At 34.8% G+C, this 25302-nt stretch overlaps 1 protein-coding gene and 1 pseudogene across 6 annotated transcripts in view; one reads left to right on the forward strand and one right to left on the reverse strand.

Moving 5' to 3' along the window:
* The window catches only part of ADK (adenosine kinase), a 486725-nt gene that overhangs the window by 271542 nt on the left and 189881 nt on the right, over positions 1-25302 (reverse strand). The window lies entirely within an intron of this gene.
* On the forward strand, positions 21354-22494 carry LOC113632573 (proteolipid protein 2 pseudogene; annotated as a pseudogene).

Here is a 25302-nt window from a genome sequence, read left to right on the forward strand (position 1 = left end):
ATGGAATCTAAAAAAAAAAAAAAAAAAAAAGGTTCTGAAGAAGCTAGGGACAGGACAGGAATAAAGACGCAGATGTAGAGAAGGGACTTGAGGACACAGGGAGTGGGAAGGGTAAGCTGGGGTGAAGTGAGAGAGTGGCATGGACATATATACACTACCAAATGTAAAATAGATAACTATTGGGAAGCAGCCACATAGCACAGGGAGATCAGCTCAGTGCTTTGTGACCACCTAGAGGGGTGGGAAAGGAAGGGGGGAGGGAGACACAAGAGGGAGGGAGACACAAGAGGGAGGGGATATGGGTATATATGTGTATGTACAGTTGATTCACTTTGTTATACAAAGAAACTAACACAACATTGTAAACCAATTATACTCCAGTAAAGATGTTAAAAAAAAAAAGAGAGAGAGGCTATGAGAACCCAAGAGAAAATGTGGAGTAAAGATTTAAAGGAGACGGAAAGAAACACTGTAGGAGCTAAAACAATAGGAAGATCCAGCTATGGAAACGATTGAGGAATCAGAAAAGGAAGAAAGTCTGAAGAAGAGGTATCTCAGAAGCTAAGCCAGAGAGGGAAAAAGTTTCAAACTGGTGGTAGGGTCAACAGTGATAAATGCCATAGATGAGTCACATGAGATGAGAACTAAATAGTGTTCAGTGGATTTGACAACGTGGCTCCTACTACCTACATTTCAGAGCAGTGGTAAGAGCAATTAAGAGATACAGAAGTGTAGACTACATTTTCAAGAAATGCAACTGAAAAGGAAAGAGGACACATAAGGCAGATGTTGGAGAGAGATTTTCTTATTTTATACTGGGATGGGAGAGAATTAAAGCACATTTTCAACAAAGCTGTGAAGGTCAAGGAGGGTATAAGATTTGAAGGTAGACTCAAAAATGAGAAGGAAAGCACAAATAAGGGATGTCAGAAATAAAATGAAAGAAGGGGAATAACTAATTCTCACATATTAGGTAGAAACAATAAAGTAAAGGTATGGATGTAATTAAGTGTGACTGCACAAGACACTGAAAACACTTCTTGAAGCCAAAATGGTTGCTTGGTTGAGAAGTTGGGAAGTTGTCTCCTGATAGAGGGATAGGAGACTGGGTAGATGTGGGGATAGGAATAGTTATTAACATAAATTCTAGAGAAAATAAGACAGAAAGCTAACTAAAAGCAAAATAAAGAATTGAAAAGAAGGTTCACGTACTACACTGCTTGTGGGAATGTTAACTGGTGCGGCCACTATGGAGAACATTATGGAGTTTCCTTAAAAAACTAAAAACAGAGTTACCATATGATCATACAATCCCACTCCTGGGCATATATCCGCAGAAAACTCTAATTTGAATATCCCAATGTTCATAGCAGCATTATTTACAATAGCCAAGATATGAAAGCAACCTAAATGTCCATCAACAGATGAATGGATGTGGTATATGTATACAACAGAATATTACTCAGACATAAAAAAGAATGAAATAATGCCATTTGCAGCAATATGGATGAACCTAGAGATTATCATATTAAGTGAAGTAAGTCAGATAAAGACAAATATCATATGGTGTTATTTATTTGTGGAATTTTAAAAAACGATAAAAATGAACTTATTTACAAAACAGAAACAGACTCACAAACATAGAAAATAAGCTTATGGTTACCAAAGGGGATAAATTAGGAGCTTGGGATTAACATATATACGCTACTATATAGAAAACAGGTAAACAACAAGGACCTACTGTATAGCACAGAGTACTACACTCAGTATCTTGTAATAACCTATAATGGAAAAGAAGCTAAAAAAGAATGAACATATAGAGTATCCATATATATAATACATATATACATAAATTGAATCACTTTGCTGTACGCTTGAAACTAACACAACACTGTAAATTAATGATACCTCCATTAAAGAAAGAAAGAAAGAAAAGAAAAGAAAAGAAAAAAGAGAATAGAAAAGAAGGTTCAGGGCCCAACTTAGTCTGGAAAACTGAGTTACTTTGCGTATGTACAAACAGCATGGTTTTATGCAAGTCTCTACCCGTCACTTATTCTGCTATCACCCTGATTTCTCTGGCAAGATATGCAATTTCAAATAACTATGATTCAGAATACCACAAATAATTAGACAATATTTACAAATTACATTTGTTGCTTAAATTTTTTTTTCATAATTAACCACATTAGACAGTTCCTCCTGTACTTCAGAAAATGTGGCTATATTGAATGGATCTGTACAGATAGATAAAAGTATTTGTTGATGAGAGCTTAGTTAAAACAAAAACACCTTTGCCCTCCCCCTGCAGCCAAACATAGGATAAAGAATTCCTCACTCTGAGGAAGCAAGCATTAGTCTCTTTCTTATCTCCTACTATAAACTATATATAATGTGAAATTTATATTCTACATATACATTGTGAAAGGGTTTTTAATATAAAACCATATTCATATAGAAGTAATCCGTATGCTTTTGTGTAAACTATTTTCTAGATTCTCAAAATAGAATGAGCTATATTCTTCTGGCCACAAACTTAATCTAGATATAGATATAGATATAGATATAGATATAGATATCCTACAATGAAATTTGAAATAAATGGCCCATAGGTTTGTATTAGACCCAGATAATGTTAAATTAACTATTTTAACACATCACGCTTCATTTGAGAAGCCTATGCTAATGCTAAATTAAAGGCTTTCTCTTAAATGTTCTATAAGGATAACATATTACAAATTACTCCTCAAAACACAGGATTAATACCTAGAATATCACATAGGAGGGTCACTTAAAATCAATTATTTGTGGATATTACCTCATGGTACTTCCATAACAAGTATAAAGATATATACTAATTTTTTTTTTTTGGCTTCACGGCATACAGGATCTTAGTCTCCGACCAGGGACTGAATCCGTGCCACATGCAGTGGAGTCACAGAATCCTAACCACTGACCTCCAGGGAATTCCTTAAAGATTTTACATCTGTCACAATCATGACAAAATTTTAGTTTTAAAATTTTATCATAAATAAGTGGTGAATTAAGTCCAGTTTTTTACTTTGCATTACAATCTTAGCTACTGAAAAAAATACTAAATTAAAAAATTCTAGAAGTACTTTTATTCTGTGGGGATTAGATTCTTTTAACAAACTATTTTTATTCAAGGTCATTACACTTTTATTTTTCAATATGTTCTGAAATGTATGTACATATATAGGAAACTTTATTCTTATAAAAATAATTTCACCCCTATATTACAGGCTCAGCCTATCACTTTTTTAGTTTAACATATGGGGATGAGGAGAAAAACATTCACACTGCTCATGAGTCATAGATCAAAAATATGCAAATGTGATATAAAATATTTATTTTGTCTGCTTACACCAAACTCTAGTCATTAGCACCATATTTTCTAGTTATTATCCACCTACGTAAGGTATAGGTTCAAATTGCAGTTCTGCTACTTACTAAGCATGAGGCCCTGCACTTCTTCTATAAACAAGTGTTAATTCAAAAACCATCAAGGGTCTGCTATTTAACTGTACTTACATGCTAACAAAGTAGCCAGCCAGTGTTTGCCTATCTGTGTCTTTCTCACCTTTTGTATATCCAGGAACATGTGCATGCGTGCACGCGCGCGCACACACACGAACATGCACACACACACAAACAAACAGAAAGACATGAGACCTCTGGATCAGAGACAAAGACAATTTATTACTCATGGCAAAAACAGCAGCAAGAGCAATATCTTAGTGCTGCTTCCCTGAGCACCAATCCTCATAGGGCAATGCAGTGAGGGCTGGATGTTACTAGTGCCAGCAAAGAGCATCTCAGGAGAGTAATCCCAAAATTTAGAAACTGATTTTCACCGGGTTTCTGCTCCAGAAAGAAAGATTATTCATTTCTCTAGACAGTCCCTGACTTATGATGGTTTGACTTATGATTTTTTGCCTTTATGATGGTGTGAAAGCTATACACATTCATTAGCAACTGTATTTTGTATTCTGAATTTGATTTTTCCCAGGCTAGCTATATGGTGTATGATACTCTCTCCTGATACTGGGCAACTGCAGCTCCCAATCAGGCACCCAGTCACAAGGGTAAACAACAGATACACTTACAACCATTCTGAACCCACACAAACATTGTTTTTCACTTTTAGTACAGTATTCAATAATTTACATGAGGCATTCAACACTTTATTATAAAATAGGCTTTGCGTTACATAATTGTGCATAACTGCAGGCTGATGTTTTAAGGTAGCCTAGGTTAAGCTATAATGTTCAGTGGGTTAGGTGTATTAAACGTATTTTCAACTTACTATGGGTTTACTGGGATGTAACCCCATTGTAAATCGAGGAAGATTTGTTTACACAAAGCTCCTATGGAGATGGAAAGCTGAGGTCTTTTATATTTAATTCCTTGGGATGTCTCCAAGGAGGGACATGGTACTAGTTTTACTATCCAGGAATTTATACTTATACAAACATGGGAACTGTAAATGCCTTTGCTTAGAAGACACAGAATGTGCAGGAATATGAGAAATCCATGAATTATCTCCCAACATTCAGCCATCTGCAAATGGGGGTAATAGATATAGTAAAGTTACACTGAAGTATTAAAAGGTTTAGAAGTAAGGTGCCTAATAGTGTCTAGCATATGGAATAATTAACTATTTGAGACAGGAGGAGTTGCACTAGGCTTGCTAGAGATGCAAAGAACAAGAGTGCTCTTGATTCACTTGGTACAAAAGGAAAAAATGGAAAAAAACCCACAATGTATAACAAGATACAAACCATCCTATGAAGTGAGTATCCCATGAAATAACCTAAGAACTTCTCCTATACAAACAAGATGAGAAAGATTCCTCCATTTATATTAATCAACCTCTTTTATAGTAACTTTCAAGCTATAGTCTGTGATGTGCTAGAGGATGTTAACTGTAATTTTTCACAACCATCATTTTTACATGTAACAGAATACAATAAAAATCAAAATGTACTGCAAGGTACCAAAGGTAAGAACTATTCAGTCATATATACACACATAGGCAACCTTGGAAGTAATGTAAACTGCATTTCTTAGTGCGGATTGACAAACATATGCATTTAGTAATATCATAAGATTAATAAGTAGCACTATACCCAAGAATTGGGAATTTATAAATAGTACCTAATGTTTACCAACAAATACATGCTTAGGAAAATAAAACTGAGGAAATCTATTCTAAATATAATGAAAATTAGAAAAGATATGAATCAACTGTCCAAATTTCAACTGAAGATAAAAACAACTGACTAAATTATAAAAGAAAAAAATGAGACAGTGCTGAGTTAGAAGGGCTAAATATCTTAATGAAAAAGTTGGGCAATGCTAAAAATCCTTCTAAGGACAATATACCCTTTTTGTTCCACTACTGAAAATTCTATGTAGCAAAAAAGAATCTGGCACATATGAAAAGAATTACATAACACCATCATGTGAGATTTAATCCCAGGAATGCAAGGTTGGCTTAACATCCCAAAATCAATTAATATAATAATCATATCAATAGCACAGAAAACAAAACTCACATGATTATGACAACAGATGCAGAAAAAGCATCTGGCAAAATCGAACACTGTTTCAAGTTAAACAGACTCAGCAAACTAGTAATAGAAGGGAACTTCCTGCATATAATAAAGGGCATTTAAGAAAAACCCACAGTGGGCTTCCCCGGTGGCGCAGTGGTAGAGAGTCCGCCTGCCGATGCAGGGGACACGGGTTCGTGCCTCAGTCCGGGAAGATCCCACATGCAACGGAGCGGCTGGGCCCATGAACCATGGCCGCTGAGCCTGCGCGTCCGGAGCCTGTGCTCCGCAGCGGGCCGGCCGCAACAGCGAGAAGCCCACGTACGGCAAAAAAAAAAACAAAAAAAACACAAAAACAAAAGAAAACCCCACAGTAAACAACATAGTGAATGACAAGATACCTTTGCCCTCACACGAGGAACAACACAAGGATGTCCACTCTCACCACTTCTCTTCAACAATATACTAGAGGCCTAGAGGTGTTAGTCAAAGCAATTAAGCAAAATAAATAAGTAAATAAATAAATAAATGTCTTCCAAATCGGAAAGGAAGAAGTAAAACTCTATTTGTAGATGACATATTTAGTACATAGAAAACGCTGAAGAATTCACTGAAAAATATTAGAACTGATAAATGAGTTCAGAAAGGTACAGGAAACAAGATCAATATTTAAGTAATGAATTGTGTCTCTATACACTTGCAATGAACAGTCCAAAAATGAAATTAAGAAAACAATTCAACTTACAATAACATCAAAAAGAAAAAATATTTGGAAATACCAAATATTTCCTTTAACGTGCAAAACTTATACTCTGAAAATTCAAAACACTGTTGAAAGAATTTAAAGATCTAAATAAATGGAAAAACACCCCATGTTATGAATCAGAAGACTTCACACTGTTAATACGGTCATTAATACCTATATTGATCCTAATTAGAGTCCAAGCTGTATTTTTTGTAGAAATGAACAAGCTGATTCCAAAATTCATGTGGAATAGGGATGGGGGAGGACCAGGGAGTGATAACTAAAGAGTATGGGGTTTCTTTTTGAGGTGATGAAAATGTACTAAAATTGACACTGGTGGTAGCTACACATACATATGAATATACTAAAAACAATGGAATTGTACCCTTTAAATGATGAAATGTATGGTATGTGGATTATATTGCAACAAAACTATTTTTTAAAGTAGAATGAGAACAAGGTTTAAAAAGTTAAAGGACAGTTTAAAGGTACCAAGGAGCAGTAACATTTATGCTAAGTACATGTTTTACTGTTCTTTAAGTCTTCAAAAATTTGAAAATACACATATAGCAACAATTAAGCACAAACCTGAGCACACTGGTCTTGCACTGCATATTTCTGTACTAAGGACGTTCATAAATAAACAACTGTCAAACAATTTTCAATAAAATGACAGCCAAATAAATAAATATACAAAACTCCAAGAATAGTTACTTGTATTATGCAAGCAACTGCATGACATGGGGAACTATTAGGAGAGCTAACACATGGTGGATTTTGCAATAAGTAAGTCCAAACACATATAAAACTCTGAAAAGGGCATAAATAGACAGCAAAACAAATGAACAAACAAACAAAACCAGAGACAGCAAGAAGCAAAAGTAATAATTTCAAAAATTATTTCAATGTGTAAAATACATTATGGCAAGTATAAGAAATTTTGGCAAAAGCATAGTAAAAATTAAAATGATTTTTGACATTACTTTGAAAAGAAAGTAAGACAGACATTATTACTTTGAATATACTTGTGCTAGTATACTACCAAAGAGAAGGGAAAAAACTGTAAGTAGAAAACTGTAACTTTGGATGTCTCAAAGGCTATAGCACAAGAAAATGAGGACAAATGTTCATCAACCAGGTCATCATAAAATTTCTCTCATTCTAAATTTCTGACATAAAGGATAATGGTAAATGTCTAATGAATAGAGTTAATTACTAAGATATTTTTTATGGAAGAAGGTTGACAATTTTTTTAAAAAGTATTTGAAAGACAGCGTTCAATATTCTACAGATCATACTAATCCTGGTATAATTATATTTTGCAAATGGACAATTAAATATTGATTAAATAAATTGCTCCTATAAAAATTTGCCACTCATTTTAATTTTTCAAAATTATGTACTTATTTAAAATTGGTAATACACAGCATGTTATAAAAATGATTAAAACATTAAGAAAGCACATTGAGTGGAAAAAAATTCTCCCACAAATAGCAATTCCTTAGTTTTCCTCCACTGGTTGCCAGTTTTATATATATATTCTTCCTGAATTTCCATTTCTATTTGAGTTTATTTCTTCACTCTATTTTGATTCCCCGATGTTAATCCATGTACCTAGATTATATATATACATTGAAACTATATATCCTAGATTTTCCAGAACAGTCCATATTTCTATTCACTTTATCAAAGCAAATGGGACATATGCCCTCATTTTCATAAAAGATCTATTTGCTTACAGTTTTGAATAGTAACTTTCAGAGTTCCCAAACTAGGAACCAGAATACATCTTCTGAAACCTGGTTTAAAAAATATTTTAAGGGACTTCCCTGGTGGTCCAGTGGCTAAGACTGTGTGCTCCCAATGCAGGGGGCCTGTGTTAGATCCCTGATCAGGGAACTATATTCCACATGACTCAACTAAAGATTCCGCATGCCGCAACGAAGATTCCATGTCCCACAACTAAGACCTGGTGCAGCTAGCTATATATAATATATATATATAATATTTATTTAAATATTTAAATACACAAATATTTAAATGAATAAATATTTTAAAAATATATTTTAAGAATGAAAAATTACTAGGTGAAGAAATGAAAACTGTCATACTTCTCAAACTGTCAAAAAAATATATGGGAATATAGGGAAACAACCAAGTTTTTCTCATATAATACAAACAATGCAAAATTCAGATACATAATGAAACATTGAAAACATTTCCTTAGATTATTAACCAGTATTTTATACCGTTTCTTTCCCTCATACCAAAAAAAACCCTACTTTTTCTGGTCAATAGATCTGAATCCTAAAATTACACTTAATAAATATAAATTTTTATATATATATATTTTTAACAAACCAAAGACAATTTATAGTAATAGAATGTTAATATCAGCTCTAATAGTTTAAATTTCCTCATATGTAGGTGAAAAATGGCTCATCAAAATGGAAGGGAATTTCACCAACTGGTTTAAAAATAACAGTGAAATAAAAAGCAGAAGAGACAAGACTACTTACTGTTGACCTCTGGGCTTCCTTCAATATAAAAGTATTATAAAGTGAAGAGTAAGTGATATAATAAAGGAACCTCACTTTAATAAATCATTTTTTTAGGAAAAGGAAGTCTGCAAAATCTGAGAAAGCAATTTATCTTCAGGTGAATAAGACAAACAGCAATTGATCTTGTACCCAGGGAGTGATTCTTCTTCTACCAGTTACAAATACATCTCTGTTAAGCATCACTAGAATAGGTTGGCTGGTCTCCTGTTTTAAATAATTGATTCACACATTTAAGATTTAGGGTGTATTCTGATATTTTATGCCAAATGCCACCGTCTCAGTAGGCTGATTAACTTGCCCATTATCTGGTCACTTTGTACATCTGTAAAATGAATCCAACTTGGTATAGGAGCATACCTGAGTAGCACCAAAGACAGATTTTGGGGGAAAGAGGAGTGTCAGAAGTAAGACCTCCACAAGAAAGTCACGTTTAAGCTGAGACATATGAAATGGGCACAAACTGGTCAAATGAAGGAAAAGAATGTTACAGGAAGAGAAAATTACATGTTTATATCAATGAGATGGGTCACCACCAAAAGTTTCGATTTATAGCCTAGAATTCTGAAGACATCATGAGTGTTGTCTAATATAGTCTATAAAGGAGTTCATTTAAAAAATAAAACTATTCTAATTATATTTGCAATTTTGAAATTCTGTGAAAAGGTTAAAAAAGTAACACCCAAGGGACAAATAGTTTACAAAATTAATTTTCATACAATTAGGTTCATAGTCTTTTAATCCCTAACTTTAAAACAAATTTTAAGTACATATCATGAGATTATTCTGTCATGAATAATCAGCTTAAATATAAGATGAAAAGAGTGTCAATAAATAGAACATACTGAATGACCAAATACTAATTTTAGATTCACAAGAAGTTGCAAAAATAATATAGAAGGCTCCCACATTACCTTCTCCCAGCTTCCCCTAAAGATAACGTATTACATAACCATAGTCCATTTTCAAATCCAAGAACTTGACATTGGTACAATACTAAACTGAAGACCCCATTCAGATTTCACTAGTTTTTACATGCACTCTGATTTCTGTAGGTGTACAGTTTATGAGATCTTATACGCTGTATGCGTTTGTGCAACCACTACAACAATTAAGATATAGAACTCTTCCATCACCACCAAGAAAGTCCCTTGTGCAACTCCTTTACATTCACACTATCTACCTTTCACCTTCATCCTTAACCTCTGACAACCACTGTAATGTTTTCTAAGACTGTAATTTTTTTTCATTTCAAGAACATTATACAATTGGAATCATACAGAATGTAAATATGTGCGATTGGCTTTTTTCACTCAGTGTAACCCCCTTGAAATCCATGCAAGTTGTCTGTAGCAATATTTTATTCCTTTTTAAAGCTGAGTAGTACTCCACTGTACAGGTGTATCACAGTTTGTTTATCCATTCACTTGCTGAAGGTTATTCGTATTGTTTCCACTTCGGGGCAATAACAAATAAAGTGCTATGACTATATGTGTAGCAAGTTTTTGCGTGAACGTAAGTTTTCATTTCTCTATGACAAATGGTCAGGAATCTGACTGATGAGTCATGAAAATGTATGTTCAATTTTATAAGAAATGCCAAGCTGTTTCCAGAGTGGCTGTGCCATTTTACATTCCCACCAGCAATGTATGAGAGATCCAGTCATTCTGCATTCTCATCAGCACTTGTTACTGTTATCATTTAAAAATTTTAGCTAATTATCACATTTTCTAAATTTGCACTCTTCTGATGGCTAAAGATATTGAAAACGTTTTATATGCTTATTTACCATCTTATGTATCCTCTTTTATCATTTAACATTTTAACATTACCTGAAAAGGGAATATACAATATTTCCAAGTGTGTAGTTAATTCGTTCTTTTACATAGTATGACAAGGATAAATATACAAAAAGTTAATGAAGCTTTATGAATAAAAAGTGGAGACAGACACATAAGTACAGAAAATATAATCTAATTTATTTAGAAAATATCATTATAGGGATCATTTGATTAAAGCTATTTATTATGATAACCCAGAAAAGGGACTTAAAAGTCATAGGGCACGCATCAGATGCTGTCAGTGCCCTTCCCATATCCTTTGGACCTAACAATTTCCCCTGGCTCCAGGCTTCCAAAAGCTAGAAGCTTCCTCTCTGTGCCAGAGGCATTTTCTCCTGAACTGGTGAAAGCTGCTGTGCCCACCTGGGCACTAGGCAGGTGCACAGCCTTCCAAATTGCACTCCACAGCCAATAACAGGAAATATACTTGCATTTCCAGTGAGTTAATTCTGAAATCGATTTCAACACTGATTTTTCTCAAAATTTCCCCACAGGATAAAGCCCCAGTAACTTATCGTGGTAGTTCGATTAATGACTTTTTATTAGCTGCTTTGTGTTCCCTGAATCACCTCCTGCCACCCTTGCCAAAGTTACCTACATCTTCCAAATTGGCTATTTGTTTTAAAATCCTTGTTCTAGGTTCTCCTGCTGGGAAAACCTATAAAAATTAAACCACCCACAAAAACAAAGTAAGTCTCATTAAAAATAAAAACATTTAAAAAAAGTAGTGACAAAAAAGCAGTGACAATAAGATGTATAAATTTTCCTTTATCTATTTAATTTTTCTACTTATTACTATTAAATAAAGTCACTATTACAAAACTCTTCAACTGTAAGTTAACAGCGCTTTGCATATTGAAACAATTTCTAATATGTACATTAAATCAAAATTCAATAGTGAAAATTTATAGACGCTTATGACTACAAATGTAAGAAATTTTCAACCTCTGAAATGTAATAATTTCAACTTCTAGATTCAATGTAACATGATTATAGAGACCACAGAAAACAAACATATCAAGGGTTATTAGAAAGCTGCAGTAATCAGGGCAGCATATTGGAGACAGGATAGACATATAGATCAATGGAACAGAACACACAGTACAGAAAAACAACCATATAATTGATTTTTGAAAAAGGTACAAAGGCAATTAAAGTGATTTAAAAAGACTTCAGGAAAGGGTATTGGCTGGAACAAGTGGATACCCATATGCCAAAGTGGGGATTAAAAAAAGAACACTTCTTATCTCATCCTACAAACACAAAAATTAACGCAAAATGGAACACAGACCTAAATGTAAAAACTAAAACTATAAAATTTCTAGAAGAAAATATAGAAGAATATCTTTCTGACCCTCAATTAGGCAAAGAGTATCACATAAAAGCATTATCTGTAAAAAACAGACTGATACATTCGTAAAAACTTCAGCTCATTGAAAGTTACTGTTAAGAAAATTAACAAACAAGAATATAATGGGAGAAAATACTTGCAAATCATATATCTGACAAGAGACATATTCAGAAAATATAAACAAATCTCAAAACTCAATAATAAAATGAACAACACGATTTTTAAAAAAGATCTGAACGCTGCTCTGAAGAAGATACACAGATAGTAAAAAAAACATAAAAATATATTCAACATCATTAGGAAGTGTAAATTAAAACAATGAGATACTACTTTACCTCTGTTACAGCGAATAAATAACAAAAGCTAACAATACCAAGTGCTGGCAAAAATGTGAAGCCAATAAAACTGTTCATACACTGCTGGTGGGAATGTAAAATGATACAGCCACTTAGGCAGTTCCTTATGAAGCATGTGATCCAGCAATCTTACTTCTAGTGGAATGAAAATGTATGTCTGTATAAAGAAACTTATACAGAAATGTTTATAGCAGAGTTACTAGTAATCACCAAAACTGGAAACAATCTAAATATTCCTCCATTGGGGATGGATATACAAGTTGCAGTACATCAACATGACGGAACACTACTCAGCCATAAAAGAAACAAATTACGGATACTCAACAAAAGGGATGACAATCTCTGATGCACTTATGCCAACTAAACGAAACAAGATTCAAAAGCTATGCACTATATGATTCTATTTATGTGTGTCAGGAACTCAAGTGAGTTGGAGAGAGGCGAGCTGCCAGGTTTCAGAGTAGTCGATTAAGACAATAAGCCAGGGAATTCCCTGGTGGTCCAGTTGTGCTTTCACTGTGCTTTCACTCTGTGCTTTCACTGCTCAGGGTGAGGTTCAATCCCTGGTCGGGGAACTAAGATCCCACAAGCCTCATGACAAAACAAACAAACAAAAAAGACAAGCCAAAGTGAAAGTAATAATTAAGTCTTTCATCCTTACTGTGATACTGTAAGAAAGACGGTAAATCGGAGAAAGTGTCCACTTTCCCCCAAGGACCAGTACACTGGTCAAGGATCAGGTGAATCTGCACAGATGCGGGAGCTGTTTCACTGCCAAGGGAGCCCCCCAAAAAGGGTTCTGAAGTTTTAAGACCCTGGGTCTGGGGTAAGATGGAAGGGAGAGAGCTAGGTGTAGAATAGTATTGAGTTCTAAGTCACAGTACAGAAAGGTGTCTCCAAAGTTCTTTGTCACTTCCCTAATAAAAAAGTCTTGACAGAAGCATCTAAGCCAGGCCTCAACAAAAGCCCCAGATAAAGGAGCCTCCAAATTAAGGTGCTTGGGCTAGGAATACTGACATGTGTAAGAGCATAGCTGGCCAGGTGGGATGAGTCCTTGACTGCAACTCCCTTCAGAGACAGTAATTCATTGGCTTTACACCAAGTCTGGTGGGGGCAAGGCAGCTTTCCCACATAAACCCCACCAAGTAAAACCTTTGTAGATCCCTACGATTGGCCTGAAAAATCACACACAGGTTTTTGGCCAGGAGCTAGATTCATCAATATGAAACACTGGAAAAGGCAAAACTGCAGAAACAGAAAACTATGATATGGAATTTGATTCTACCTTGTTTTAAAAGCTAACAACAACAACAAAAAGTTCTGATGCTGATTCACAGACAAGGGCAGAAGACACGAGACCCCTGGATGAAAGGCAAAAGATTATATTTTACTCAAGTCAAGGCACATGAACATGGGCATATTTGCACCAGTTCCCCTTGCCCCAAGTCCTATGCAGGTAACAGGATGGTTCAGATAGATGCTATGCATGCACTCACTGGGTTTGCACTGGCAGGTGAGGAACATAAAGCTTAGGGAATCTACCAATTTTATAGCAAACAGTAACTAAGTCTGCTCTTTGTCTGGGGAGAGACAGTTACCTCATGTTTTAAGTCCACCAGCTATATAAATAATACTGAGAAATGTCCTAGGAAAGAGAGCAGTCAGAGCCTTACAGTCTTGGCACACCAAGCAAGGAGGTCTGTCTCTGCCAACAAAAACAGAGCAGTGATCGCTAGGAGCTGCGGTGGGGGAAAGGCTGACTACAAAAGAGCACAGGGGAAGTTTTAGGGTGCTGGAACTAAAACATATCTTGCTCCTGGTAGTGGCTACATGACTGTGTGCTTATGACAGAACTTATACAACTGTACATTAAAAAGGTCAATTTTATTATGTACATTACACCTAAAAAATTTTTTATGCAAAACAATACTGGGGGAAAAAACGTAAATCTTTTAAAAAAGAAAAGGAAACGATACCTAGGACTTTGTGGAAACATCCCCAGTGGCCTTTTCTCCATATGTCTTCTTTCGACTGCCAACTACTTAACAATGTTTCCAGCTTTCATTTAAAGTTAATAAATTAAACACTTTTAGATATATTTAAATCACCTATTCAGATTTATTAAATCAGAACTCACAGTTGCTAAATTTCTCGGTTTTTACAACAATTTCTGAGAAAGAAAATAGCTAAAATTTGTAAAATAAATTCAAAATATAGTTCACTGTTGCCTTTCAGCTTTCTAAATTAAGATATCCAAAATACAATAACATTTAGCAAGCTTCCCTTCACCCTCCCTACCACCAATATTAACTGACAAACAATAAATTTTCAAAATCATTAAATTACCATTGTTCATGTTTCTCCTATTGACCAGTGATCTAAACATTCATTCTAGTTAAGAAGGTTTTTAATAGAATGTAACATCTGTTTTATGTTACATGGGAGACAGCAAAATTCTTCCTCTCTGACTGCATTATTAATGGTCGTGCCTTCTACGGAGTTATTCTCTTCATCCGCATCCCCATACTAGCTCTCTAAAGTGCAACATAGCCCCTGATGTAATACATTTTCCTGCTAACTGTACAATACTGTAGACACCATAACTTTAATGTGACATGCTGGTATTTCTTTTTTAAACCACAAATGCATTTCTTATTCTTGATCACAAATTTAATTCCTGTATATTCCCAGCCCACCAGGCATTTTTTGTTTAAAACTGCTGAATAAAAATAGATGAATTCAATTTTTTGACTTGTCATCTCATTTTTTATAGACCTCTCTCCAACTCTTAGAATGGAAAAGTGAAAAGATATTTCTTTTTATCCTTTTACTATTAAATCAACTTAACTTAAGCTTAAAACACTGCAAACTACTTCTACTCCTTAAGAGTGATATGTCTAGGACACACATAAAATTATTTAAAATAATATGTTTGCATTAAATTCAAGACAAATACCTTTAATAAAGGCATTCTTCAAGTGTTCATCTCTATAATTATTTTAACATGAATATCTTTCTGCTTTTATTTTTAAAAAGTCCTCAAATTTGACATATATTCCTCATTTTATTTCTGAGGTTTACATCAAGATTTGAGACCATCTTAACATTTCACTGATTAAAACGAAAATAAAATAATATGCCAAATGGAGTTATTGTTGTATTTCCACTACCTTCAGTTTTTCTTGTACAATATTTTGTCCTTTATGAATGAATTCTGACAAAATTGAGATAAACCACATAACTACTAACGATTCTCAATTAGTTCTTCAGTTGATTTCCCTTGCCTAATTCTAAGAAAACTACATATGGTTTAAACCACTGGTATTTTTTGCTTTCTGCCAATACACAAACCATCCTTTTTTTGTGTTGAAAACACTCCCATGAATAGTTATAATAGTCTCCAAAGAGACCAGATGGTAATAAACACTAGAGCAGATTTGGAAGCTAACCATAAATTTACCTTTTCATAGTCTCACCATCATAATATAGCTCTTTGGGCTTATACCATTAAAAAAAAAAATACTGGTGATAGAAACAATATGAGTATACTTTGCACTTAAATAAAAAGATACACAGTAATGTTAAGGTCTTTCATAACTACATATACCTCCCTCATTTCATATTGTTATGATCAACAATTTTTAAGAGAGCATCAGCTTGATAGAGCATGACATTACTAATGACATTATATAGTAACTTTTTACATTAGCAAAATTACTATTAAAGTAAAACTCAAGAAATACGATCCAGCTAAAGGCAACAAACGATTTCAAAGTAAAGAAATAGAAATATAGGCTAATGTTACACAGAATTACCACTGATTTTTATTTTGTTATTCTTCTGGGATATTAAATTATTCTGGCTTTCCTACTTCAATTGAAGTAGAATGACTTAAATAATCATTTATCAATATATTTATTTTAGAGTATCATATTTCTGAGAAATAAAAATAAAGAATGGTTTTCAAAACTAGAAGCATGATACGAAACTTTCAAAACACATTGTGGTGTATAAGATTGAAATTCAGGCATTTCCCTGCATCTGTAAAAAACAAAAGTTAGCCCAAGAATTAGCTTATTTTTGTACTTTTTGATGTAAGCTACAATAGTAAATTATATTAACTATATTTTCTGTATGCATTGTAATATAGCTATCTGTAATGTTTCTGGTATTAAATTATTCTTACAGCTCAAAGCAATGAATATATAAAGTCACATGGCAATGGAAGGATAGAGACAGAAAACAAACAGAAATAAAAATAAGAGAAAAGAAAAAGTATGCTTAAATAAAAACAGGAAATATGAAAGGCAGGTGGTGGGGGAGAGATTGCAGAAAACCAGAATAAAAACAATGTCTGTCCAAAAGGTATTTATCTTTTTGTTTGCTACTGTAAATGAGGTTTATAGTTTGTTTATCCCATCTATTAATTTAAGCACCTAAATTTTAAATCCACCTAATTTATTAATTCTTTGTTTACAACAGTATTCACTTCATTCTATTGGGGTTTTCCACAACAGACTCAACAAAGGTAGTGTTAATTTTATTTCCCTATTTTATCTATAAAATATGATACTGGCATTGGAGTTGAGAGAGACAGATTCTATTAAGAAAACATATATCTATTTTCTTTAATGGAAGTTGTTTTAGCATCTCCATAGAAGATCCTATTTCTCTTTTGTTTTATTGCTATGAGAACAAATTACAGATTTTGTAACACTGAACCATCCTTGCATTCCCAGAATTAACTTTTCAACTTGGTCACTGACAATTATTAATGTGGTACTAAATTTATTTCCAAATATTGTATTTGGGCTTTTTTTCACAACAGTCAAAAATAGTATTAATCTATACTTTTAGTTTTATGCTTGCTTATTTTTCTTTCTGCTATCCTTGTTGGGTTATAGTATCAATGGGAGACCAGCTTGAAAGAAAAGAATCTAGAAGGGTTTTTTTCCTCCTATGCTGCTCAATGGTTTAATTATCTTAGAATAATCTGATGTTCACAAGTCTGGTGTATTTGCCAAGTGAAGTCACCTAGGATTTTTACTCTTGTGGAGAGGAGGCTCTTTGATAATCTGCTCTATTTCTTATATGAGCATTACACCACACAGATTTTTCTCTTTTTAGAATGAATTTTGGTAATTTATTTCTCTCAGAAAATAGTTCACTCCATCCAAGTGATTCACGTCATCCAGAGAAATGTAAATGTAAACTTTCAATGAGATCTTACTTTTTACACAGCATATTGATAAAGAAGACCCTGATTATATTCTGAATTGGTAAGGATGTATTAAAATAAATATATGCATTCAGTTCTGATAGAAATAAAAATTGGTAAAATGTTTATGTGGACAAATCTGACAATTTGTATAAAAATTTACCATGCTTATGCTCTTTCAGCCAGCAATTCTTATTTCTAGGACTAAATTATAAGCATACACAGATGGAAGGGACTTCCCTGGTGGTCCAGTGGCTAAGACTCCATGCTCCTAATGCAGGGGGCCCAGGTTCAATCCCTGGTCAGGGAACTAGATCCCACATGCTGCAACTAAGAGTTTGCATGCTGCAACTAAAGATCCTGCATGCCACAACTAAGACCTGGAGCAGCCAAATAAATAAATATTAAAAAACAAAAACAAAAAAACCTATTCAGATGTAACCTTCTATGTGACTCCCACATAGGAAAAAAAAAGATATACAGATGGAAAATAACATGCATATTAAGGTACTCCTAAAGTATCTTTGTAAACCATCTAAATGTTAAACAGTAAGAGATTCATTAAACGAATTATAATACTGGGACTTCCCTGGTGGTGCAGTGGTTAAGAATCCGCCTGCCAATGCAGGCGGCATGGATTCAAGCTCTGGTCCGGGAAAATCCCACATGCCGTGGAGCAACTAAGCCCGTGTGCCATAACTACTGAGCCTGCGCTCTACAGCCTATGAGCCACAACTACTGAGCCCGCATGCCACAACTACTGAAGCCCACGCACCTAGAGCCCATGCTCCACAACAAGAGAAGCCACCACAATGTGAAGCCTGCGCACCACAACAAAGGGTAGCCCTTGCTCACCACAACTAGAGAAAACCCACACACAGCAACGAAGACCCAATGCAGCCAAAAATAAATAAATAAATTTATTTATTAAAAAAAATTATAATACTATCATAGAATGGACCATTATAGCCATTAAAAAGAATCAGCCATATCTATTTCATACTGGTATGGAACAATCTCCAAGATATACTATTAAGAAAAAAAAATGAAAATACAAAACTGTGTATACAGTATAACATATGCAGAAAATACACATTAATAGATACGCACATAGCTGTAAAGAAATAAAATATTTCTTGAAGAACACAAGAAACTTGTTACAGGAATCACATCTAACTATGTAAACTGGGTGAGCAGAGTATGGGCACAGGAGGAAAATCTACTTTTCCCTACATACTCTTGACCTTTTAAAATTTTGGACTTTGTGCCTCTTAGTTATTTGTTGCTGCCAAACACAGTGAGTTAAAATAAGAAACATAACTTTATATAGCTTTTTTTATGGGTCAGGAATTTGGGAGTGTTTTAGCAAAGGAGTTGTGTCTCAGGGTATCTCATTAGGTTATGGTGATTGGGGCTGGCTCCTGCACATGGCTAGCATGTTGGTGCTCATTGGTGGTAAAAAACTTTAGTTCGTTGTCATGAGGGCCTCTCCGTAGGATGACTGAGCGTCCTCATGACACAGCAGTTGACTTTCTTATTATGGGCATCCAAAAGAAAACAATGTGGAAGCAACAATACCTAGCCTCAGAAACAGCCCATCATCAATGCCACACATCAATGCACATCATCAATGCCACACACAACTCTAACACATTCTATTTGTTAGAAGCAAGTTACTAAGTCTGGGCATATTCAACAACAGGGAAATTAGGCTCTACCTTTTAAATGAAAGAATGTCAAAGAACTTGAGAGAGATACTTTAAAAACCAAAACATGCATATTGCATTTTGGTAAATACAAATAAAGTAACATTAGAAAACTAAATTAAAAGATGCATTTAGTTCTGTGGAAGACAAACTTTTTTTTTTTGGCTGCATCACACGGCTTTGTGGGATCTTAGTTCTGCAACCAGGCATTGAACCCAGGACCTCAGCAGTGAAAGCACCGAGTCCTAACGACTGGACCACCAGGGAATTCCCAACAAACTTTTATCATTAACCAAAAGGATGAGAAAGAGTACTGGGAGATTTAACTTTTATGAAATGACAACACTTACTTCAATCCCTACATTTCTATGTAACATCCCACCCATGACACTATACTTCTGAGAAGTCACAGTAAGCAGAGCAGCAATTTGATAAATGTATAACTAAAGGACTATTTTGAAAATGGCTCTCAACAGTGCAATATATCAATGAGTACCACCTATTCATATAAATATGTTGTGAAAACACTGAGAAATTAAATCACATAATCTTTAATGATGATGATGATACTGAAGTTTAATAACATCCATGATAACGATTTCATGTGCCAGCACCTTACCTAGTAGTACATACTCTTCCATTTTTTATTTTACATTTCACCCTCACAACCCCAAGTGTACAGTGTGCATTTTACAGTGTACAAATGAGCAAACGGAGGCACAGGAAGCTATAGGAAAACTGCCCAACGTCATCTACAACGAGAAGTTTGTCATGTATTCTAAATATATGGTTCCCAGAACTAAGCACCACATTCAAGAAATATACTGTTCTTTGCCCATTTTCCTTCATTTGGAATAATCTTTTTACATTATTTTCCCTAAGATTGTGGTTTGGTGGCTCTGTAAAACTACATGACACAAACTGAATTTACTTAAAAAAAACAAAGGAAACTGTTTTCTCCCCAAGTTCTCTAATTGTAGAACTATGTAAACACACACTGACTCACATACAACTGGAAAATAAAAAAGAGGTTACTGTCATTTTTTCTTTCTTTACATTTCAATTTTCTAAAATGTGTTCTAAGTTTAACAATTAAAACCATTTAAAAAATGTTAAGAAACCCTACAAATAAGGGGGTATAAGGGGGAAGTATCAACCTGCCACAACTTCCTACATGAAAGGTTTGATTACACATAGAAGAGCCCAAAGGCTGAGCTTGCTACTTCCACCTACTATACAGTCACTCCAAAAGTACAAGCCCTATCAAGTCAGCTTTGTACATGTCCCCAGCAATGTACATTACTTGTAGTCTCTGATGCTATAAAATTAACCTTCATCCCACAGGTGCCTAAAGGAGATGATTAAGAATTGATAGTCCCTGCTTTAAAAAAAATGCAACACTGACTACGTTATTACTGACTACAATCTTTCACATTTAGTATAATTTTCCTCAGGGTAGGATTAAATCTATAAGTTTGGGGAAGGGAAAATGACCTACTCTAAATAATTTAAAGTACTGCTCTATATACTTAGACTTTCACTATTTCAGACAAATGACACATTTATATGAATGCTTCACAGAGATATTACTTTTTAGTTCTCCAGTATTTTTAGATAAATCACATGGTTCAAATATTACTTTCCTATGTGAGTTGTATTAGTCTACCTGATGAACATTTCATTCAATTTTTAATACAAGAGAAGGTGACGGGAATTCCCTGGTGGCGCAGTGGTTAAGCATCCGCCTGCTAATGCAGAGGACACAGGTTCGAGCCCTGATCAGGGAAGATCCCACATGCTGTGGAGCAACTAAGCCCGTGTGCCACAACTACTGAGGCTGCGCTCTAGAACCCCCAAGCCACAAGTACTCAGCCCATGTGCCACAACTACTGAAGCCCGTGCGCCTAGAGCCCATGCTCCGCAACGAAAAGCCACCGCAATGAGAAACCTGCGCGCCACAACTAGAGAAAGCCTGTGCAAAGCAACAAAGACCCAACGCAGCCAAAAATAAATTTATTTTAAAAAAAAGAAAGAGAAGGTGACAACTGTTACATAAAGCACAAATCCCTAGTGGTCCATAAATATGAATAATTACTATTCTGAACATAACTGAAAGTAATCTGATCTATCTAATGAAACATATTATTTAATTATTATATTTGCATAAATTGTATGCTATCTTCATAAAGGACTATAACTGGTATTGCTTTCATAAAATCAAACCTCTCCCTTCGCCCAAGGGCCCCCTTCCCGATCAGAGAGTGGGCAAGATGTCTGGGTGTGTACCGTCCTCAAACCCACAAGCAAGCAGATCCTCTGCGCCTCTCAGGACTCCGGTCCACGCCATGGTGGATTCCGAGCGCCTCTCGGCCCCGGTTGCTGGGCCGCCTGCTCCAACTTCTCACGCCCCCGACAGGGAATTCTCCTGTTTGCTGAAATTATATTGTGCCTGGTGATTCTGATCTGCTTCGGTGCCTCGACATCAGGATACTCCTCCTTGTCGGTGACAGAGATGGTCTTTGCTGCTCTCTTTGTCGTCTACATGTGTGACCTGCACACCAAGATACAGATCATCAACTGGCCTTGGAGTGATTTCTTCTGAACCCTTGTAGCGGTCATCCTCTATCTGATCACCTCCATTGTTGTGCTTGGTGAGAGAGGAAACCACTCCAAAATCGTTGCAGGGGTACTGGGCCTAATTCCTACATTACTCTTTGGCTATGATGCCTACATTACCTTCCCCTTGCGGCAGCAAAGACATACAGCAGCCCCTACTGACCCTGCAGATGGCCCAATGTAGGTGAACTCCCTTCATTTCTCTCAGCAACCTGCAAATAACACCGCCATCGAAATAATTCCTCCCAGCCCACAACTGAGGTAAAAGTGCCTTTATCGAGAAAATTTGTCTTCCAGCCTGCCAATCAACTCCTCTGGGTATGGCCACCTTTATGGGTGTGCCTAGGTTCCCCTTCCTTCTGCAGTATCCAAACGGAGACACCGGTTCTGCCTGGACAATACCCCCACCTAAGCCACAAAATGACGGAAGAGGGTGCCTCAGATTTCAAGACTCCAGGCCCCAGGTTGTAACCCATTCCAAACAACCTCCTCAGTGTCCAGGTGTTGGGGGGGGGAGGGGGGAAGGGGGCTCTGTGGAGGAATAAATAAATAATAAGCAGATTATTAGGGGGAAAAAAAAATCAAACCTCTCTAAGTTTCTTATTCTGCCAGATCTCAAATTTTTAAATCCTCAAAATTTCAGTTTTCTGTTACATATTGTTAAATCACTTCTAAATACACAAACAGTAAACGGCAAAGTTCTTCAATTTAACTAGACACCACATGCAATCAACCTGCTACGCCTACCAAGAACAGAGCTTCTCAATGGTCAGCTAACTTCCACCCATCCATCCAATCTTCTTCTCCCTTATTTGAAAAGCTCACTGCATAGCCGTTAATTTTCATGTAGAGACTTTGTGAAAGAAGGAAATTATAGCTGTCATGATGGGATGGACCACAATTACTACCAAGTAAGGTCTATGAAAATGAGGCCAAGCATTGTATCACTGCATACTGGATTCTAAACGCTTTACATGGGAGGGATCCAGGTAGGACAGTAGAATGAGATAAGGTTCCTTAGGTCAATTCTTCATTTTACCTCACAAACTCTGTGTATACATGCATACATATCTATCTTTAGGGCCAAACATACACATAGTTTAATTTCAAAAAGAGAAAATATACCTCATCCTATTTACCTTGCACTTATTTCAAATTTCATTAACAGAAGATCAGGCCTTTCATTTCCTAATAATACAAATATTAAACAGGTATATACTTAAATAACTTTATAAATCAATGTGAATACATGCTCCTGAAAATGCCAAAGATGGAATAAGAATATTGACTGGTACAGAAATAAACTTAGAAAATAGGAAGTTACTGGCTCTTAATGGATGGCAACAATGCCTCTGAGGGGGAAAACAAAAGACAAGAAGTGGGGAATGGGGGTTCTCAGTATTTGGTCACCTATAAGCAGCAATGTACAAGATAGAGTAACAGGATAGTACCTAGGAAGCCAGCTTTTGGCTCACTTTCTTACAGTTAAAGATGACTAGCAGGCAAATTAGTAGAACCTGGAAAGTAATATCACAGATTCTCAACTTGACAATTCATTATTATAGATTCTAGAAGTTGATAGTGAACTACAATATGCAGACTATATCTATGAAGAATGAAGAGCAATTTCATAAGATTTAAGACAGATGCCTGATTCATTTACAAATTCAAAATTTTTATCAATAAGCTGCTATATTCAAGAGCCTATTCATAAAGTACTGCTACAATAAAAACTGTCTGAAACATTTTCTTTTACATAATTTGAATTTCTTCCAGTGGAATCAAGAACATTTTGCAATAATACTCAACTTAAAATTTTAAAAAAAAAAACATTATTTTCCTATATGCTTTGTCTTGGATATTATCAACTAAATTCAGGGCTTAATGGGGAACCTTAAATGATTATCAAATGCTTTAAAATTCCTTATTTATATAGCTCAAAATGTATTGTTAAGCAAAATTCAAACCTTTGATTTAAGCTTCAGAAGTTAGCTAAATTGTTCATTGTTCCAAGTAAAATCACAATGTTATTTTATTCAGTATGGTGAATATCTTATGAGAGCATGTATTGAAAAGAATGTAAACATCTTGAATACCAACTTATAAAAGGGTATTCATTAGGGTCCCACATTTTACTTTATCATATCTATTATTTATGTGACAAATCACCACTGTATTACATTACACGTGTGAGTCCTTCAAATCAGAGACAGTTATATAACTAACTGTATATGTAAGCACAGATTTTTAGGACACTATTGAAATGACTGCTTTTACAGAATAAATATAAACTTTTACAACTCCATGAAATAACACACCAAAAATCAAACCCAACTAAAATAATAGTTTAACAGCACAGCTAAGCTTTTTTGATCATTAACTATGTGCCATGAACCTTCCTAGGTAATTTATGTGTATTATCACATTTAATTCTCTTAATAAACTACAAGGTTATAGTGTTTTATCATCTCATTTTACTTGTGAAGAAACTATTGCTCAAAGAGTTGACGGCCACTCAGAGAAGAACCAGGTCTAGAATCCAGATCTTTGCCTCCAATGGTAATACTCTTCATTATAAACTTTGTTTATATCGCTGTCAAAATATACCAACGCATGACATTAAAAGAAAAAATTCAATAATTAGATTAAAATAAATACCTATGCTTGTACAGAAATTATGCTTTTGCCCTGTCAAAAAACTAAATAAAATTAATACAAACCAGAGAATCGAGCAGTAAAGAAAAATACAACTTTCTCATATAGGGTTGTATCTATTAATCACTTCAATCACTCAAAATATGTTCACTGAAAGTCTTCCAAGTCACAGAGATTATTGGAGATGTTGAGGACACACAGCAGGGAACAAAACAAAGTGCCTGCCCTCATGATGCTTATATTTTAATGAATACAAAACTAATAAAAGGAAAAATATTAAAATAATAAATTATAGCAATAGGCTAAAAAGGGAAAACAATTATGTTACCAACTCAACAACTATTCTTAATAAAATCTGTGAAAATACAAGGATTAGAATTATTCTTCCCTATCATGAAGCATATACCTTTGAGCTATTTCATGAGTTTGTAAATTGTATATTACTTATAGCAATAATTACTGCCTATAAAAAAAAATCAGAAAATAAGATCTGCCCTGTAGAGACACAAATGAAATCCACCACCCCACCAAAGTCAGTTTTGTAATATTTGTAAATTGATTTCATGGACCACACATACCTCCAGTCTTTGAATTCCCCTTTAAATAAATTGCAATATCTTACCTGTACACTAATTAGAGTTAAATAAAATTGTTGACGTGTTCATTGCATATTTGAGAGT

The sequence above is a fragment of the Aethalodelphis obliquidens genome, unplaced genomic scaffold (genome assembly GCF_003676395.1).
Source record: "Aethalodelphis obliquidens isolate GAN/ISIS:26980383/991018 unplaced genomic scaffold, ASM367639v1 scaffold37, whole genome shotgun sequence".
Taxonomy (NCBI): Eukaryota; Metazoa; Chordata; class Mammalia; order Artiodactyla; family Delphinidae; genus Aethalodelphis; species Aethalodelphis obliquidens.